Source organism: Podarcis gaigeae, assembly GCF_964106915.1.
Source record: "Podarcis gaigeae genome assembly, chromosome: 6".
In the NCBI taxonomy this organism is placed as follows: Eukaryota; Metazoa; Chordata; class Lepidosauria; order Squamata; family Lacertidae; genus Podarcis; species Podarcis gaigeae.
In genome coordinates, this window is record NC_139682.1 from 32,727,164 (window position 1) to 32,735,181 (window position 8,018).

The following is an 8,018-nucleotide window of genomic DNA, read 5'->3' on the forward strand; positions in this document are numbered from 1 at the left end:
AAATCAGATGGAATCTGGTTTGAGGGGAAACACATCAAACAACCATATTTCTCAAGAGGTGACAGGATACACATGGATTGTGGTTAATGTCATGTGTACTTGGCTTGAATGCCAGCCATGGGAGTGCTCTGGAGCTGAAGTAAACAGCCTGGGATCTACTTGTAAATCTCTGAGTGATTTGCAGTAGATTAGCAAGGATTTTGACTCCCCGGTTTTTGCTTTAACAACAGGAACAAAAGGGATGTTTTCCTTCTAAAGGCGCCTCCAGACAGTCAGCATTTTGCAGGAGGGCTTTGAAGCAGGTACTGTGAAGTTCAGGTCTGCACAATTAAAGTGCTTTGTTTCCCTAGCGCAAGAAATCTACTTGGGGAAAAAAGCAGAGAAATGAATTGACTAATGTGGAATGAACCAATAAAGGGGAAGACATATAAACATCTCACAAGCAAATGAGAACGAACCCAGGAGGAATTACAACCTCCGCACAATCAAATTGAATACTTAATAAAGACTGGGTACTGTCTAACCTCTGCACAGGTTTTGTGCCAGCAAATTATTATTAATTATTAGTTTTGTATACCGTCCTATAGTCCTATACCCGCAGGATGATTGCTCAATTAACAGGTCATCTCAAGAAGGTAATCTGAAATAGGCTGCTGAGGTGAAGTGTTTGGTGGGAGAGGTAGGATGAAAACATGGCAAATAAAATGCCCAATTGGTGGATTACACTCAGCTTGGCAGGTCTAGGCTAAGCTCTGCCTGCATCTGCGAGTAGAGATGATCCTCCCATAGGGCAGGATTGAGGCGTCCTCATCCTTAGAAGGAAAATTAACGATAAACCTCAAAATTTGGGGTCCTCTCCAAACCTGTGCCAAAGTTTCGCAGAGGTTTTTTCTCCCCAGCAAACCCCTCATGTTTTGCAGCACCCCACAAACTGAGCAATTGAAACATCACAGTGGGGAAACTTTGGCACAGATTTGGAAACCCACAAATTTTGGGTTTCGTAGTTAATGGGGCCAACCTTAGATTGTCTTCAGGATGGGGCTGCTTTGCTCTCAATCATTGGGACAGGGAGAGTTCTGGCAGCTTCAGCTTTTCCTTCTCATCAGTATCGAAACATGACAGGAATAGCTACACCTGTGGATCTCCTGGCGGCCTCAAAGTCCTTTAAGAACAGGGTTCCCTGGCAGGTGATCTAAAAGTCATCTGGTCTGTCCCCTGCACCAAGGCAGCTAGCACTATCTGCAGACACGCCTAATATGTTAACACACTGCATCTTCCAAATGATAGCATGTCCCACAAGCAGAGAGCAAATGATACAGCGCCAGAGGTGTCTGTTAGGCAAGAAACCTTAGGACTAAATCCAGCTGGCTTGAACAAGTAATAATAATCTCTTTTGCTTCAGCAGCCAGGGAGTCCAGGGAGTAACTGCCCCATCTCCCTTCAGGGAACATCCCAAACATGGGAATCAGATCCAATGTATGCGAAAACAAAAACTGTTCTCTGAAAGGGATTTTTTGGGGGGGTGAATCAGTGATGGTATACATAAGCATTCTCCAATCTTTGAATACCTGGGGCATGATCCCCTCGCTGCCCCATCCTATTAAAACTGGTAGCACACTTTCCCCTTACACTCAGGTGCTCCATATACATTTTCTAGGTCAGATCCCAGGACAATGGGCTTTGTTCTCCTTGCAGCTGCAGGATGGCTCCTCTCTTATTGCCTCCCACACCCAGCATCAATCCAGGCTCATTGTTGTTGTTTAGACGTTTAGTCCTGTCCGACTCTTCGTGACCCCATGGACCAGAGCATGCCAGGCACTCCTGTCTTAATCCAGGCTCATAGGACCACGCATTTCAAGGCAACTGTGGCACTTCCCCTGAGATTCCCTTATGCCAGTCAACTGTTGTGTGGGCTGCAGAGGGAACCCCCCTTTTGTCCACACCACCTCCTTTTATAGGATGTCACTATTCCAGGCACCAACAGAGACAAGAGGGGTCAATGTTGCCTGGGGCCTTCCCAGATCAGTGATCATACTTTGGAACCCCCTGCCTGTTGACATTAGGCAGGCCCCTTCACACTACTCTTTTCAGCACCTGCTAAAAGCATTCTTATTTATTCTTCCTGGAAGGAAGAAAACCAAAAGAGGCTTGGACAGCAGGGTCAGCCTCTTTTCTTTGGCCTTAGGCCCACCCCCAGCTGGCCGTACATTGTCCTCCCTGGCCGAGGGTGGGTCAAAGGCCGGCCCAAGCAGGTGGTAGGCACCTGCCCAGGTGAGCCCCACTTGGTGCCGCAAAACCCGCCCACCTGTGGGGAAGGGAGGGCGGAAATTAGGGAATTAGGGACGCGGGTGGCGCTGTGGGTAAAACCTCAGCGCCTAGGACTTGCCGATCGCATGGTCGGCGGTTCAAATCCCCGCAGCGGGGTGCGCTCCTGTCGTTCGCTCCCAGCGCCTGCCAACCTAGCAGTTCGAAAGCACCCCCGGGTGCAAGGGACCGCTTACCAGCGGGAAGGTAAACGGCGTTTCGTGTGCTGCTCTGGCTCGTCAGATGCAGCTTGTCACGCTGGCCACGTTACCTGGAAGTGTCTGTGGACAGCGCTGGCTCCCGGCCTATAGAGTGAGATGAGCGCACAACCCTAGAGTCTGTCAAGACTGGCCCGTACGGGCAGGGGTACCTTTACCTTTTACCTATCCACAAATGTTGACATGTGTTTTCCATCTGTTTTTAGCTTGTCCTTGGTTTTATTTTGTGAATGTTTAAAATAGTTATTTTAAACTGCTTTTATACCATTCTTTTAGTAAACCACCATTCAGCTTCGTTTAACAAGCAAGTGATATATGTTTTGCAAAATAAATTACGGTAAATAAAAGTGGGAGATGCACTCAGCATGCTGCCTGGTGTTCTCCAAGGCACCTGTCAGCATCTCATAAGAACAGAATATGAGCCTGCAGGAGCAGGCCCAATGGTCCACCTAAGTCCAATATCCTGTTCTCACAATGGCTACCCAGATTCCTGTGGGAAACCCACAAGCAGGATTTGAGCACAAGAGCACTCTCTCCCCTTCTGTAGGTTCCAGCAACTGGCATTCAGAAACATTGCTGCCTCCAATTGCAGAGGCAGAGGGAAGCCATTGTGGCTTGCAGCACATGCCCTACACATAGTTGGGGACTCATTGCTATAGATAGGCCACTGTAAGCCAGAACTGGAATGGTGGATTTATTAGCTCCAGGCTCTGTGAGAGGAAAGAGGCAGGATGCAAACTGGAGGAAAATGAGGCCCTAGAATTACCAGTTGATCTTGCACCTCAGCAGCACCTCTGTGGCAGAGAAGGACACACCCTCCCTGAGCAACCTCTCCCCTCCCAGCCCCCAGAGGAAATCTTTCCAGGAACAGCTGCTTCTAAGAGCGTGAACTGTCTAGGATTTGCTCATAGGAAGATGGCCCTGGGACAACCCTGCTTAATAAGGCAAATCAGGCTGAAGGCAACCTCTTTCCTTGGACGTGTTTTAAGGATCCCTGAATACTCTTGCTCACCTGCCCCCAGCCTTGACTCCACAGGCCTTTCCAATCCCACCCCCCCACTCCAAAATTGCACAAATGTCCACTCTCACTCTCATCCCCCTGCTTCCCTTGTTGCTCTGCAGACCAGGGTGCTGCCGCTGCTACAGTGTGGATCACGGCTGGAACAGAGGCAGGAGTTGCTCTGCTGCAACCCGAGTTGGTTAAACATTCTCCCAGCCCTGTTGGGTAACAAGATCCACCAAGCGGGAGCCTCGGCAAACATGATGAGCTTGCCAGAGTGCAGGATGCGTGACAAGCTTCTCTTGCCCGCCTGCCAATCCTACCGCGTTACCTATTGACTGAAAATAAATACCTCACCCACCCCAACTGTGCCCTTCTCTCCCCCCTCAACCTGTTCTCGCCTGAGCTTCATTACTTCATGCTACAACTATGCTTCCTTCTCCCTCGCTTCCAACCTATCCCAGCTCAAGTGGCATAGAGGGCAAGGATGCTGCCTGTTCCAAAGAAACCAGTGCCTGAAGCTTTAGGCTGTTTATTTAAAGGTATAAGCACACCCTGTTGTGAGGTCTTTGGAACAGGTACCAAGATGTTCAAACAACAGTTGATTCAGATTTTCACTATTTAATAGCAGAGGAATAATAAATCAGCAACTGAGTGCCTTGCTTTCTGCAGGCAGGCTGAACTCAAGCTAGGGTGGTGTAAGTGGTTAGGGGGTTGGACTAGGACCTGGGAGACCAGGCTTCAAATCCCCAATCAGCTATGAAGTCCCTATGGGCCAGTGTGGTGTAGTGGTTAAGAGCAGTAGTCACGTAATCTGGGGAACCGGGTTCGCGTCTCCGCTCCTCCACATGCAGCTGCTGGGTGACCTTGGGCCAGTCACACTTCTTTGAAGTCTCTCAGCCCCACTCACCTCACAGAGTGTTTATTGTGGGGGAGGAAGAGAAAAGAGAATGTTAGCCGCTTTGAGACTCCTTAAAGGGAATGAAAGGTGGGATATCAAATCCAAACTCCTCTTCTTCTTCTTCTTTAGTCACTGCCTCTCAGCCTAGCCTACCTCACATGGTTGTTGTGGAGTTTGAATGAGCATTTGCTTCCTGGCTGCCTCATTTTGCCTAATGGTAGGGCTGGCACTGCTAAACAATGTTCACACTTGACTTTTGGCAGGTTTTCAAGGGGGAGGAATGCCCTAACTGTGGAACATCGATCATTAGGCTGCCCTGTTGTTCCTTTGTTCCCCGGACTAGATCACCATAGATAGTGATGTGCTAGTCAGTCAGCTATAGAATTTAATATGAGACATATGGGAGGAGGCAGCCTTTGACGTATGTTGGCTCCAAATCCATAGGCAGCCCTAGTCACAGCTCATCTGAGATGACCGTAATGCCTATATAAGTAACCCAGACATTATTGAGCAGGGAGGAGGAACCTGTGGCCCTCCAGATGTTGTTGGGATCCAGCTCCCACAAGCCCCAGCTAGCAGAGCCAGGGATGATGGGAGTTGTAGTGCAACAACATATAAAAGATCACATGCTTCTCCATTACCCAGAACTCCTCCCCTTTCTCTGTTTAACCCTGAAGATACTAGTTAGGGAAGATATTAGACAGAGATATGGGGAGCACCAAATAAATAATACAATGCTGGGCACCTGAGGGAGAAGTAAAATGAGAACTCGAAAGCCTGGGAGCATTCAAGAAAGAAAGAAAGAAAGAAAGAAAGAAAGAAAGAAAGAAAGAAAGAAAGAAAGTGTATTTGTTGCTTAATGCTTCTGAATCAACCCTATTTGCCTATATGGGATTGAATCTCACATGAAAATAGTCTAGAAATATTCTGAGTACATTTGTCTTTGTCACAACTATGACGTGTGCAACATAACTGTGATGTTAATATGGGCTGCGTTTTGACTGGGTGTGATATACCATCAACGTTTGTTCTTCCAAGTTTTGTGCCATGTAGTAGATTTGTTGCTTCCCTCCTTCAGAGCATCACCTCACCACTGCTGTGTCTGGTTACTTTTTTGTAAACGAGATAGTGAAGACAAGATGTGTAGCCAAGCTGCTGTTCAAAATGTCAAGAGCAGCAGTGGCTGGCGGTGCCGACAAAGCGGTGCTGCTCACCTGGCTTCCCGGTGGCAGGTGTTGCTGCTGTTTACCAACAGGGAGAGGGACAAGGTGGCAGAGACATCAACCTGGAGCAGGCAGTGGCAGAGTCAGTTGGCGGCTCCCACTGCTGTGCCTGAACCATGCCAGGCTCCCCCTGTCTTGCCCCTACCCACCTTGGCAACTGACAACGACACAGACTATAGATTAACCAGGACTTTTATTTTTCCTGCATTTGCCCGCTGGCTAAAGGAGAGTGTTTCTGAGCATGTTCAGAGTTAGCAACAGAGCTTCCAGATCCAAAGAGTTGATTTCCAGGCAAGCTTAAACCCCAAACCTCCCATTTGCCATATAAGCTTTGGCCTTGAACTTTGCTGGCGAGGAGTGTCATTTAAGATGTGATTTCAAACAAAAATATTGGGGGAGGGCGGATGCTTACTTCTGGTGAAAAGATGTAGATGTTGGGAAATATCAAACATTATTATAATTTAGTACCGTACACAAGAACTGGATCAGGCCAAAAGCTATGGTGCCCAGCCTCCTGCCTCTGGGAAGCCTGAAAACAGTTTTCTGCTAAGAAAATAAAAGGATCGAATTTTTAAACCTTAGTTGGTACCTCTGTGACATGTATAAGGGATTGATTTACCTGGTGAAAATGTCTGTTTAGTCCAGTGGGCAGAGAACTGGACCGAGTGTAGAAATAGCCCAGTTAAGATCATTGCTGAGCCTTGAAGCTCTCTGGATGATCTTGGGCCAGTCTCTCTCTCTTTCTTTCGGCTCAACCTATCTCTCGGAGTCGTAAAAGGATAACAAAGGGTGTGTCTGTGGACTGTGGACCTTGTAATCCACCTTGAGCTTCTTGGAGAAGGATGGGAAACAAAATCTCCATCATTGACTGGAAAACCTGGTTACGTGTTTTCAGGTGATTGGCAACTATCCCCTGGCAAAATGATACAGTCAAATTTTAATGTACTGTGTTGGTATTTCCCAAACCCATTCTCTGAAATCAGATTAAAGTCAGCAACAGGCCGCCTGTGCCAAATCTGTCCCTTTGAAGAGTGATGCCTGATTCCTTCAGTTGATTAATCCAGAAATGAAAGAAAAGTTTGGAAGGAAAGGCAGTTGAAGCGATGGAACTAGGGCCGCATCCATACCATACATTTAAAGTGCTATGATATCAATTTAAACAATCCCCCGAAGAATTATGGGATATGTGGTTTGTTATGGATGCTGAGAGTTGTGAGAAGACTGCTATTTCCGTCCCAGAGGTACAGTTCCCAGACTGGTTTAACAATCATTCCCTCTTCACAGGAAACTCAAGTAATTGTAGCTTTGTGAGGGGAATAGGGGTCTCCCTAACAACTCCCTGTACCCTTAACACACTACAGCTCCCATAATTATTTGGGGGAAGCCATGACCATTTATAGTTGTATCACATATTCCCACATATTCCCCAATCACCCACTTGGTGAGGGGAGAACAGGGGTTTCAGCCCACCCATTTCTCAAAGCTATTGTGCAGTAAGTACAGCTAGTTGCTGACCAGAGTCTTAAATTCTCCTTCAGCCACAGTTAAACAGGGTATGAAAAGTAGCTGCTATAGCAATAACTCAGAAAGTTTCAATTGGCACTAGGCAAATAACTCAGAAAGTTTCATTTGTCATTGGATTTAAAAGTTCATATTGGGTGTTAATGTTTGTTTTGCTGATGTAATTTTATTAAAAAATTGCTAGGTGCTAGCATATTGACACTCTCACACCAAGACACCCTCTCTCCCTGCTTCAAACGCGTGCTCTAGTTTAAACACTGTTTTGGGAAGTTTGGGAGTTTTTGCACTGCCCCTATTTGGAGTGGGGGGTGGGAGAAGGGTTCCCCCCCCAACCTTTACATTACAAAGAAAGACTTAAGTGTTTTGAATTCATGGCTGGCATTGACAAGGCTACTTACTCATGGGGGGGAGGGTAAACCGGGTAGTATCTATTCAAGCCTCATTGATTCATCTCTTTACCTCCTCCCTCGATTATGAACAAAATTTGCCCTACAGTTGTTTGTCTGGAGAAACCCATGAAACTGGAATTATGACTCTTCATATCTTAAGTCCCTAAAACACAAATAGTGGTAATTGTGTGCGCCTGAGTCATAAAATAAATTGGGTGGTTGTGTGTTTCTGAGTCATGAGGGATGTTTTCTGAATGCTTAGCAGTGGAAATGGTATTGTGCAGTTTCTGAGGTGATATTTGCATATCAGGACGGGAGTTTTGTAAATAACATCTGTGTAGAGAACTTTTAAGACTGATGAGGTGAATAGAAAACTGCTGTTTGTTTAGACATGGGAAGCTCAGTCCCTCTAACCTCTCTCAGAGAATTTGGGTGTTCAAAGGGTACAAATGTGTTTGTAGC